This window comes from Macaca mulatta, chromosome 4 (assembly GCF_049350105.2).
Source record: "Macaca mulatta isolate MMU2019108-1 chromosome 4, T2T-MMU8v2.0, whole genome shotgun sequence".
In the NCBI taxonomy this organism is placed as follows: Eukaryota; Metazoa; Chordata; class Mammalia; order Primates; family Cercopithecidae; genus Macaca; species Macaca mulatta.
Genome location: NC_133409.1, coordinates 75331998 through 75345240, shown reverse-complemented (window position 1 = coordinate 75345240; position 13243 = coordinate 75331998). Strand labels below are relative to the sequence as shown.

Sequence of the window (13243 nt, the reverse complement as noted above, 5' to 3'; positions counted from 1 at the left end):
TCCAGCCTGGGCAACAGAGTAACTAACAAAGAAACAAATGAATAAACAAATCAAGTTCAAAGACAGGCTTTAGGTGGTTAAATGAGCCTCCTGAAATCATGCATAACCCTTAAGGTGTGTGTGGGTTTCTCTGGAGAGAGGATTCATAGCATCTACCACATTTTTCAAAGGAGCCTAAAATCTGGAAAGGCCAAGATCTACTGTTCTGTTCCAAATTCCCTGTTTCTCAGTGAGGAAAAGGGTGAGAGGGCAAATGGCCTGTGCAAGGTAGCGGATCCCAGAGTTGGGAGCCGAATAAGAGTTTCTGCTTTCTGGTTCAGGCTGCCTTGGCCACATACTGGTCATTCCCAGTGGTGTGGCCTGGGGAGTGAACAGCACCTTCTAGAGTGACCAGGGCTCATGACGGTGTAGCTGGGCATGTCTGAAAAAAGAGATCACTGATTTCACTCTGCACAATACCACACTCAGCTCCCAAAGCAACGTTGTCTTTTTCCCACAACTAGTTTGCTCCACACCCAGGACTACAGCTCAGTTCTCCCAACCACCAGCTCAGTACCTTTCCCAGTGACATGATTTTCCTTTTGAAGATAGCAACACAAGATCTCACCCAATACATATTTTGCTTTTACTATCTGCATGGGTTCATTTAAGTTGTCTCTTATTTTACCTGTAAGATAAGACTGCCTTCTGGAATCAGGAAGTCCAGGAAGAGTTAGGTCAAGAGAGAAATATGAATGAATGTGTTGTACCTGGCTTCATTCACTAAGAAGGAAATCTAGTCTGATGAGAAGGAGGAAATAGAAAGAGAATTGAAATCTCAATTTAAAATGGCACGGTTTGTTCCTTCCTTAACAATAATAGCAAATTGAAGTAGTTTAGATACTAGAGGATCAAATGTGAAAATTATGTTTGGATTATTCTAGGAGAGAAAGGTGATGTGAAGGCATTTTTCTCATCTGTTCAATTACTTACCCAGGTAAGGGCTCTGCTAAGGCCCCTAAGATGTGGTTTTCATGGGATTATTGAGAAGGAAGCCCAACGTTTGTGTTTTGATTATTCTTATTTGTTCTTGATGTTCTGTCTCTCTCTCTCTGTCTCTCTGTTTCTCTCTCTCTAATTGTATTATGGATAGGGAATCAAAATATAAGGTAACTGCTGCAATGGTTTCTTGATGTTTCATAGGCAGCCACTGGAAGGCCTCCGTTACAGAGCCACTGTTTCCAAAGTAATCCTAGCTGCAAACTCCGTTTATCTTCTAGTGAAGGGCAATACTTGGTCTGATATTTAGAGTAGGCGTAATGTGGTAGGAAGGGTCCTGGATGCAGAGTTGGAAAATCTGGATATTGGTGTGGGCTCTACTACTATTCTGGGTGTCCGTTTATATCTTAATGCTTTGTTGGAACTCCCCCACCCCCAGTCCATGGTGAAGAGGGAGCCTAGGTGGTACATGCTCTCGGCTGTAATTAATTGCATCATCATACTTGAAATTTAGTCCCAAGATAAGCCAATCAAACAATTTGCAAAATTTAAAGAGACATGAGACCTGTGTGCTAGGCACTGAAGCTGGAAGATGGGATCAGATTTTGGTACCATGGCAACTCAGAGCCACATGCAATCTGAAGTCACGAGGGACAAGAATGAAGAGCTTGGGAGACACTCAGGAGGAAGCAGAGGGGAGAGGTTGGTGGCATTCCACTTCTTGCAAGGTCCCACTGAATCCTTTGAGAGTCCCCTGTACTCTTATAATGAATCTTCCTTTACTAAACTCAGCTAGCTTGAGTGGGTCTCTGTTGCAACTTCAAATTCCCTTACTCCGACATCGTGTGACCTTAGTTGAGCCATTTTGTTTCTCTGGTCTCAGTTTCATCTTGTATAAAGTGAGGCCATTGAATTAGATAACCTCTAAGGTCCCTTTGGGTTTTAGGAATCTATACTTTTAATGTTCCCTGTTAGTGGTATATGAAGCCTTGGAAACCAGAGGATGCTGGGAAAACCTACTCTTCTCTTTGTTCTGCTGGGGCTGCATCTGATGACGGGGTTAGAACAGAAGAACATCCAGCAACAATCAAGGTTATGTCTAAAAAGAAAGATGCTGGAAGAAGAGGCACTCCCTGCTGAACTGATCTGTGATAGGTTAGATTAAAGCCTCCACAGGCTGGTCCTGCTTTGATTCCCCAGTGGACTCAGACGAAATCAGAGAAAGGTGTTGGCAGCTCCCGAGTATTCTCACACTAAATGAGCAGTATAGAGTAAATACAACCTTGTTGATTGTACATCAGTTTGATGGACTAACTGTGGTACAGTAATTAAACCAAAGAGAACATTCAGAAGTACTTATTGCTATTTGCTGTCTGCTCAATCCCCAGAGTCCTACAATAAATGGAACCATAAGTTTAATTAATACCTGCAGGTCTGATTACCCATTTAGGATAGGCCATAGTGGACCAGAGGTTAAACTTTCAAAGACATCTTACTGTGAATGATGTCGAAAATGTCTTCATTTGCCTGTAGCTGAAGTCTGCAAACCATGTCCTGCTAAGTCCTTGGGGGTCTACCAGAGGTGGCCCCCATAGAAGGTGAGTACAGTGACAGGGCAGTCCAGAAGAGCAGCAGCACCTGGTTAAGCCTCAATTACACTTGCATTTTCTTTGTTCTGCAAGTTTTGAGACTTTTGGTGACTTCCCCTGCTGCTCCTAGTGTGCTGCCATGTTTCTTTTTTTTTTTTTTTTGATATTATAATTTCTTTCCTTCCTTCCTTCTCTTTCTTTCTCTCTTTCTCCTTCTTTTTTTTTTTTGGAGAGTCTCACTCTGTCGCCCAGGCTGGAGTACAGTGGCAGTGGCACGATCTTGGCTCACTGCAACCTCCACCTCCTGGATTCAAGCAATGCTCCTGCCTCAGCCTTCTGAGTAGCTGGGATTACGGGTGCCTGCCACCACACTTGGCTAATTTTTGTATTTTCAGCAGACACAGGTTTTCACCATGTTGGCCAGGCTGGTCTCAAACTCCTGACTTCAAGTGATCCACCCGCCTTAGCTTCCCAAAGTGTTGGCATTACAGGTATGAGCCATCGCACTCAGTCTGGTGCCACATTTCTGTCAGCACATGTGAGGCTGCTGTGCCCCTCCTCATTGCACCCAAATCTAGTTTCCAAGGGTTGAAGCAGGTAGAGGAGTCTGCCAAGTAGCTGAGACAGACACTGCCCTGGGATGCAGATTAGTAACCATGAGGCTCACTTCTTGTCCATTACAAGTGAGCTTGGTCCACAGCCATTGTTCACCAGGGGCCAGCCCTTATGGTTGTAATTATCATGGAGATCTTCACTAGAACACTTCCTTTGGTTTTCGTCAATCTTATTGAGAGGATGTGGATAAGGAATACGTAACCCATAGCATTGCTGTGAGATGCCGTAATTCCAGCACTGAGCTTAGCCCACTGCCTGGCCTGTTGAAGTGTTCACTCAGCCTTAGCTTGCAGGTCAGGATCATGCTAAGTGCTCTCATTCATTGCTTCATTTAATCTTCACAGCAGCAATACTTGGGATTACCCCATTTTATAGAGGAGGAAACTGAGGGCCTGGGGATTTATGTAACTTGCTGGTGATCAAAAAGCTGGGGCTCCAGTGCAGGTCTATCTCCCCCTCAAGTCCATGCCCTTAACAATCCACATGACATAGAGGAAGACTGCTGCCCTCTGAGAGCTGAGGTGAGAGCCTAGAAGGTGAGAAAGGGCTTCCTCAGTTGGCAGGGAGAGAGATGAGTTTGGGTTGAAGGAGAAGCCTTCCTGGCTAGATAAACTTTTCCAATAGGAAAGCAAGAGGCTGGAGAGCATTCCTATGTGTACTGGGGTTGGGCCAAGGGCAAAAAATATTTTTACAAGAAAATTAAAGGAAAAGAATATATTGAAGATATAAAAAGGTAAAGACTGAAAGAGAAAAAATGTGTTTATAACAACAAAAAAAAAAAGAAAGGTGGAGAAAGGAAAGACAAAAAAAGAAAAAAAGAAATTGAATTAAGGGAAAAACAGAGCTGGAGGGAGGAATAGATAATGAGAGGAAGGCAAAGGGCTCAATTCGAACCCAAGGACAGAGAATCGATTGTTTCAGAGTAAGCCCACAAATGCCATGTGGATGTTAACAGTGGTGATATTTAATGACTCAGCTGCCTGCTGGGCCAGGCTTGATTTTCATCCAGGGCTCATGCCACGTTTAATAAAGCCAGGGATGGGACATGAAGCCACACTCTGGCTCTGGGAGAAACGTACTTGATTTTCTGCAGGAAATGCTGCCTTTGGAGCCAGCAGCTATGGACGTGTTGTCCAGAGGAAACCTCTGGATCAAGCAAGGTTTGGGTTTATGTCTTGTAAGCACTTTGTTAGCAAGAAAAGATTATTCAGAAACAATAAAATGGGAAAGTTCCCACGAAGAGTATAGCAACAAGAGTGAAAAAACATTAAAATATTTGTAAATGCATCAAACATGTCGAAACACTTGAAATAATGAAAAAACATCTAAATAAACAGAAATCTATAAGTCTGTTAGGTCTGGCTTCAGAAAAATTACTGATATAAGCCAGGCTCCCTAAATTGAGACATGGGTCTGGTGGTGACCCGAAGCCATTTCTGAATTCAAAACCAAATTTCTATTACAGAATCCACAATGGTTCTTATGACAATCAACTTTCTGTTGGCTTTCAAAAGAAACTTGCAGACATTCTTACATCATCTCCTTTCCAGTTTCCCAGAATTAAAATCGAGATCCTACTTATTTACAAATGAACAAGTCAACCTTGTGAATAACATCATAACATACACTACTAGACAGAATACTGCTCATTGCTTTGAAATCACCAACCACCTGGTGCAGGCACCTAGAGCTAAGGTGGGTGGGGCAGGCAAGGCCACGATGGCCAGGCTAATCCTTTTTTTTTTCTCTTAAGAAATCAGATCAATGTATGGTTGATACAGTTAAGTATCACGTCAACAATTGAAAAACTAAGGCAAAAGAAAAAATACCTTGTTCATTGTACTGTAGCAATAGAGTCTCATTATGTAGATATGGTCTGAGTCTACATAAGTAAATGTAGTGAAAAGTGAAGAGGAAAATTGAGGCAATTTCCTGAATTATTCAAGGAAAAAAACTCCTCTTGCCTCAATTATTCATATGGGTACTTTTCTTTGAAAGTGAGGAGAGTGGGAGAGAACGAGAGGGAGAAAAGAAAGAAAGCTTGATTGCGTTAATTCTCCACTTCATTTTGTAGATTAAGGCACATCTATAGACGTTATTACTCATCCCTGTGTACCGTAGTTTACTTCTTGACAAAATATTTCTTTGCCATTGTGTATATGCAGATTTTACCCACCCTACGTTTTTCTCCAGTTAAATGGTGAGAACTTGAACTGACACTATCCTTTTTTTCCCATAAATAGGATGCCTACAAAAAGACTAATCTCCCAGTAATCCAACTTATTCCAAACACTCCACCCACAAGGCAGCAAGTGAAGTAAAAAATAGAATTCTGCTTGAAGATGTAAGTCATAATCACCACCCAAAGATCTATTCTACCTCCCTTTCATTGATAGGGAGAAATAATCAGTGTTTGAACCTAGAGTGGAAAATTTTCAACAAACAACAGAAATGACCCCAAAGCTCACGTTCCAGGGCCACCCTATGGTGCACAGGCAGAGCATGGCAAACTGGAGGCATTTCCAGGGCCACCCTATGTGGTGTGCAGGCAGAGCATGGCAAACTAGAGGCATTTAATATTTGCATACTTATTAGGACAAACTTCTAGCAGAGAGCAGTTACCTGTCCTGACAAAATCAGAATTTATGACAAGAAGTGAAGTGTCTTAGGAATGGGCACCATTTTCTAATTCACATAAAGTTGCTATATGGGCTAATGGTAGCGCTGGTTGTCAGTTACCTTAAGATTTAGAGAATGTGGTCTGGATCCAGAGAGGAGCAGTGGAAATGATTTGGGAAATCACGTGGGAAATCAATGGTTTGGGAAATAAACCAGTATTAGTCCGTTCTCACACTGCAATAAAGACATACCTGAGACTGGGTAATTTATTAAAAAAAGAGGTTTAATGGCGTCACAGCTCCACATGGCTGGGAAGGCCTCATAATCATGGCAGAAGATGAAGGAAGGGCAAAGGGATGTCTTACATGGCGGCAAGCAAGAGCACATGTACAGGGGAATTCCCTTTATAAAACCATCAGATCTCATGAGACTTATTCACTATCACAAGGGCAACATGGGAAAAATCTGCCTCCATGATTCAATCACCTTCCACTGGGTTTTTCCCATGACATTTGGGGATTATTACAATTCAAGGTGAGATTTTGTTGGGGACACAGAACCAAACCTTGTCAAAACCTTAGAAGATGCTAAAGGAATAGGGTTAGAGAGCTAGGAAAGAGAATGTCAGACAGTGAATTCATATTGGTCTTCCGGAATGTGAAGGTCTGTGTAGGCATTGGTTTGTGGCTCTTGTTGGTGTCTACCAAAGGAGAGTGTGAAATGAAAAGGGCTTAAATCAAACGGACTTAAAGTATATCTATTCGTGTTAGATAGAATTGCTGAACTGGAGCTTTGCTATGAGTAAGTCCTAATACAGCATTTGTTCCATAATCAAGTAGGAGCCTCTTAGAGAGGGTTTTTTGCTGTTAGTATCTATGACTTAGTGTTACTTTGCATGATGTAAGAGAACTCAGGGAAAAGCTGAAAGCACTAACAGTGATGTGTCTGTGTAACCCAAGACTTTTCAGTCAACTTTCTCTAGCTTATAAATCAGCACTTCTCCAAGAGTGTCATGAACCCTGCACCCTCCTTGTCAATGCTGATTTCTGCACTGCACCCATCTCCCAGGTACGCTAAATCAGAACTTTTGGTGGGTAGGGCCATGGACTCTATATTTTCTCATGTATCATTGTTTGAAAATAACTATAATAACCAATTAAACTATAAGCTGTTTAATGACATGAATTAGATATTTGTTTTTATATCAGGCTCTCAAAAAAGTACTGTATATGTAGAATGAATCTCTTAATTATTACTGCACCAAGTGAACAATAAGGTAAATTATAAGGTTATGATATTTAAATGATTTTATACTAGCAACTATAATTTTCTGCAAGTTTTAGGATTATTATGTAAATGTCACTTTGTGGGTTTTTAAAATATCAGAAAATTATGAAGCTTATTAAGAATATACTGTAAGACCTTGATGACTATTAAACATAAATAAATCTTAGACTAATGCAAAAGTCTTCTATTCATGAAGATTTGCTTCCCAGCATTTTTTATGTTGACAAATGCATTTTCTATGTAGAAGGGAAAGGAAGAAATCAAGGGATTTGTGTATTTGTCAGTGAATAAGCTGTACTGAGTCCTGGCAGGTGGTGCCTGACTGATACAAATCCTGAATTTGTACTTGTGATAATATTAAAAAAGTGGGACAAAACAACCTTCCAACCTTAGAATAAAATAACAGGAGCCATGTCAATCAATAGCCTAGAACCTGGCTACCTGCCATCCTGCATGATGCCCTCCTTCTTTCTCTCCCTTCACTAAGTTGCCATCTGGAATAGAATCCAATAGTGATCCACCAATTGACAGTTTTTGCTATGAAGGAGGAAAGAGAGGACAGATTTGATTACAACCAAAGTATCCCAAGAATGTGTCCTGCATGAGCTCTGCAGGCTGTGAAATCTTGAACTTCTATGCCCATCCTTGGCTGGCTTTTTCCATGTGACGCCATATAGAGGTATTACCACCCTTTCCCTGCTTTAGTCCTCCTCTCACCCACCCGAGTTTCAAGTGCAATAGAAATGTGCTTAGTTGATGGTGCCAACCCCTAGCTGCACAGCCACAAGGCAGAGGGGATCCAGGCAATACATTCAATCAACCCTGAGCCCTTATTAACCACTTCAACTTTCCACCTAACCAACAATGTCATCTGTGGTAGCAAAACCAATTGTATAAATTCTTTTCTAATGGATTCTTCAGCTTCCTGTTCTCTACTGATGGCCATAGACTCTTGGGTGGGCAGAACGAGTGGGAAGGAGTTATTGCTGAGGGTCCATGAACCTGTAACTCCTCATTATTCCATCCCACTAGGATTTAACAAATCCTTCCAATGTGTCAGACTGTGTGGAGTACTGTATGTGTAACAGGTTGAACCATAGCAACTGCCATTCTTGTAGGTAAAAAATGGTTGTATCTAAGCAATTTTCCATGATTCACCTAATACACGCCATCTTACTTCATCTTTGAAGTAACTTATGAGGTATTACCACCCTCATTTTCCAGAAGAAGAAAACTGAGGCTCAGAGTGATCAAGAATACCCAGCCAGAACGTGGAGTCTGGGACTTCTGTCTCCACTCTGTTATCCACCAGCACCCTTGGGCCCTATTGCTTGGCTAGATGGGCACTCTGCATGTATCAGGCATTGTCTGTCCCCTGAGTCACTACATGTATGACACTGTATGTCTATTACCAATCTCAAATATACATTAAGAAAATAAGATTTCATTAAAGTATTTTCTAAATTCATGGTAGTGGTTTTGAAATTAGGCATCTTGTCAATCAAAGATTGTGGAGAAAAATTGTCCCAATGTTTCATGGGTACACAACACTGATTCTGCCTCAATCCCAATCCCACAAATCATGAAGCCCTGATACCTTTCTTGGGGGAAGGAGTCTGGAGCTTGTCCCCTGGACCCCATTTACCAGGGTGTGTCAGCTTATGCCTCTAAGCGTCCCTCTTCCCTCTGAACTGCTTTGAGCGTCTGTGCTGATGAAAAGGTTCCGAAGATTCAGAGGGATAATTTACACCAAGAGCCGAGGTGTGGTGCTTGACTCAGTGCCTGCAGCAGAGTAAACCCTTAGGAAATGAGCAGTGTCATTATCTGGCACATTCTGATGACCCAAGAACTCGATCAGTACTTTTGAGTTGACTTGTACTATAATCGAGCTTTTCGACCCATCTTTTAGCCTTGTGGCCCATCTGTTAATTCCATCTCAGTATGTTTCTACAGTGGGTATGAACATATAGAGTGGAAAAATAGACACTGGAGACTCCAAAAAGTGTGAGGGTCGGAAGGGGGTGAGGGATAAAATATTACCTTCTGGGTACAATGTACACTATTCAGGCGATGGGTATACCAGAAGCGTAGAATTCACCACTATGCAATATATCCATGTAACACAGCTACACTTGCACCACTAAATCCATAAAAATAAAAAAAAAAGTTTCTATATATTTTCTCTCTCTCTTTCATTATCTGCAATTGTGCAGACCAAACTGCATGTCACTGTGAAGTTCTGTTATTCTAATTCCCCACCTCCATTTCTTTTCTAGACTGGGGCCATTCTATTTCTATAAAATAGCATACTTCCATGTGTCAAAAATGGCAAGAACTTATAAGTGTGCAGTAGATAGATGACAAGTGTACACTTCTGCTGGTTAACGTAGGTTGCTTCCGGCCAGGTGCGGTGGCTCACACCTGTAATCCCAGCACTTTGGAAGGCTGAGGCGGGCGGATCATGAGGTCAGGAGATTGAGACCATCCTGGCTAACACAGTGAAACCCTGTGTCTACTAAAAATACAAAAAAATTAGCCGGGCGTGGTGGCGGGAGCCTGTGGTCCCAGCTACTCAGGAGGCTGAGGCAGGAGAATGGCGTGAACCCGGGAGGTGGAGCTTGCAGTGAGCCGAGATCGTGCCACTGCACTCTAGCCTGGGCCACAGAGCGAGACTCCGTCTCAAAACAAAACAAAACATATGTTGCTTCCAATTTTGTTTTTTTCTTGAAGGTTGAAGTTTGCTTTTATTCAACTGTTTTCACTGACGAAATATGCATCATAGCTTATCTGGTGACGATCCCTTCTTAGGCAGATCGCGGGCTTTCTGCAGGAAATACTTCCAGTTGTTTGAGGAGGGCATCAAGGTACTAATTCCGGGTCACCAAGACTGAATGCCTAAACAAGGCAACAGAGCTCATAAAATGATGGCAACTTTGTGACTGTTGGCTTGCAGGCTCAGAGTGGTTTTCCTTTAGGGTGGGTAGAAGGAAGTATTGATTATTGGATTTCAGTTTCTTCCATTTAAGGAAAAATGGAAAGGGATGTGAAGTAACTCACAGGTATTGAGAGTGTACACGAATGATGGCCATCAGTTGGTTTTATAATACGATGACATTTGAATTGGATATACTGGCATTGAATCACCCAAAATATGTATTTATGCATTAGATTTGTTCAAAATTCATGGTGCAGTTTTATTTTTAATAAGAGTCAGGAAAAAATAAATGGTGATTCTGATTTTTGTCCTTAGGTTACTCATGACAGTGATTCAGTGTGGCCCTGTACTAATGAAATTCATGTAAGATGTAAACACACTTGGAAACCAGTTTGAAAGAAGTCATTTATTGAGGCAAAAAACAAAAACCAAAAAACAAAAACTCCTTGAATATACAGGAGTCATTACATTGCCATTATCTTCAAAGATTTATTGAGCACCTACTATGTGCATAGTTATGATTCAAGTAACCCTGACACCAGTTTAGCAATAGAATGATTTTGTTAGAATGTTAAAATGAAGTTCCATTTGTGAAATATATTCATTATGTATACTTCAAAGTGTATTATTTGTACCTGCTTATAGGTTATTGGCCATTATATATGTATTTATGTGTTTGATTATGCTTCATATATTGAAAATGTTTCAAATAGCCATGTAAGAATAAATTTCTTGTCAAGCAAATAGGAATTTTTCTTGAGTTCTCTCTGCTCTATGAGTTTTGTGCAGCACCTGCACACAAATACTTAATGTTTTTCTTCAGAAAGTTTATGTCCACGAGAGAATTGTCTCATGGCTTTAAATACAGTCAAAACTCAAGCATGATAATGACTTAGACATCTGTAATTTACATTTTAAAGGGCTTTGCCATACATTAATCAGTTCATCATGTAATGTCATTTATTTGTACTTTTGCCAAATGACAGGCATTATACTAGCTACCTCATTTAATCTTTCCAACTATGCCAAAAGGAAGATACAACTGTTATCCCATTTTGCAGATGAGGAAACTGGAGGACCTAGTTACTAAGTGGCATTGGCAGGGTTTGAACTTGGGCATTTTGCCTCTACAGCTTGTGCTTTTAATCATTACCTACAATTCCTCCAACTTGGGCTCATTTTAAAAATTGGCACTGAATGTGGTTGACTTCTTTGAGGGTGAAGGTAGAGTGCAGAGGAATATAGGAAGAAAAAATAACTGAGCAAACAGTTGGTTTATCTGTTGAATGTGGTTGAATTAATGGATCAATGGAGCAATACAGCCATATCAGCCATGACCATGATTCCTTGGATTTACTCCTCTCTCCTGGCTTCAGGCTGTTCCCAACCTTTGCCTGGTTAATTCCTTCTCATCCTACAATTTTTCCCTTGCACTGGCCATTTCTACATGCTCCCACATCACCCTTGCTTCCTGCCCAATACCCAGCCAATCTATGCAATTCATTTATTGTATAGTCTGAACTTGGTACAGGGATGAACAGCACATGGTTTTGTTTTATTTATTTTAGTTATCACCTTAATCATTTTTTTCTTAACTCTATCAGTTTCATCCCTTAATTACATCTCAGGCAGATTTCTTAGGTCTGTAATCCTTTTCAGTTATTAAAAATCCATACCAGTTCAATTTAAAACGTGTTCTCTACTCTCCTCCACCCAACCCTCATCCCCAGCTGGGGCCTGAGGTTTTCAGCAGGGGCCCCTCCTCTTTCACATCTCTTCCCCTGTCCTCTGGCCCTAGTTTCATTGGGTTGGGGAGGGAAAAAAGGGCCAGGAGAGCAATGAGGCTCTCCTGAAGTTTTGGAATTTCTGGCTCCAGCTGAAGTTCGTCTCTGGGCTAATGCTGGTTCCACTGGCTAATGCTAGCGTTAACACACACACACACACACACACACACACACACACACACACACACAACTGTGGGCTCTCTCTAGTGCTGTGAATTCTTCAGCGGACTCTGACTCCACTGTGCAGTTTTCTTTATGGGAGATCATCTCTTTGTGACCTCTTAGAACCTTCTTTCAGCTCCCTCCTCTGTGGACCACCCCACAGTCTCCTGCTGTGTGTGAAAGTGGTCTGGGTGGCCAGGCCAGCCCCCAGCATGGCACATATGCAACATGGCTCAGGTGGGACCCCTTCCTGGATGCCATGCAAGGAAGAGTCATGCGTCTTTGGTGCACACAATAGTGGGGAACCTGCCTTGCTGTTGTCTTCCCAGTTCTTTTCTCTCCTACCTCCAGCCCACAGAGGGCAGATCAGCAGCCCTTTGCCTAAGCAGATGCCCAGCCAAGGTGTGGAGATGCCTGTTTCCCAACATCTAGGAGACATTCTCATGGAATCCCTGCTTACTTCTGGAGGGAGAAGTCATGGTACTCACCCCTCCCTGCGTAAATTCCCAGGGTCTTTCTCAGCCTTCTTTACTCTCAGTAATCTTTTCTTTTGTAAAACTAGATTGGATGATTCTTAATAAGCCCTGAGGACTTATCTGGTCTACTTTCAGCTGTGTGTGTGTATGTGTGACCTTAGATTTGAGTCCCAGGAAAAAGGTCACTTTAAATATCCTGTTACTTTGACAATTACTTATTTATTATACATATTCCCACTAGACCAAGTGCAGTACTCTGTCTTAATCTCATTTACTCTCTGATTCTTCTTGAGTTGCTGCAGGTGATAAACATCCTGATGGGACTGAGCTTCACTAACAGGAGGACAACACTGATTGCAGTATCAGGATGATATAGTTTGAGCCAGATTATAGAACTCATCAACTGATCCACATCTTAAATGCTCCATTTTTGGCATAAGGTGTTTGTAAATAATATGCAGGGCATTTATAAATATGATGGGATACTTAATACCAAAATTAACTATAAGTTCATTGCTGGGATAGAATAAAATACAGAAAATGAATACATAAAATCAGTATGTTACCATAAAATTAAAATATTTAATAGTTTCAATTTCTACTCATGTCAAAATTCCTGTAATTATGTTTAATATCCTTTCCCTTTTTCTGCCCACATTCTGGGAACTGTCCTATTAATAATGAAATGAGAGCTAGATAAAAAAATAAGCAAGGGAATCAAAAGGGTTGCTTTTTCTTTTCTTGATTAATCAAGGAATCATTAGCTATATTTGAAGAACATAATACTATCTCTTTAAT

At 41.2% G+C, this 13243-nt stretch overlaps 1 long non-coding RNA gene across 2 annotated transcripts; it reads left to right on the top strand.

The window, feature by feature from the left end:
- Nucleotides 1-1640: 1640 nt before the first annotated feature.
- On the top strand, nt 1641-13040 carry LOC144340655 (uncharacterized). Of its 2 annotated transcripts, none has more exons than XR_013416900.1 (6): nt 1641-1680; nt 4276-4342; nt 5426-5526; nt 6761-6869; nt 7576-7767; nt 12739-13040. It is a non-coding gene; the product is annotated as an uncharacterized LOC144340655 (long non-coding RNA). The 2 variants fall into 2 exon arrangements; XR_013416901.1 differs by lacking the exon at nt 12739-13040 and adding an exon at nt 8279-8556.
- Nucleotides 13041-13243: the final 203 nt, after the last annotated feature.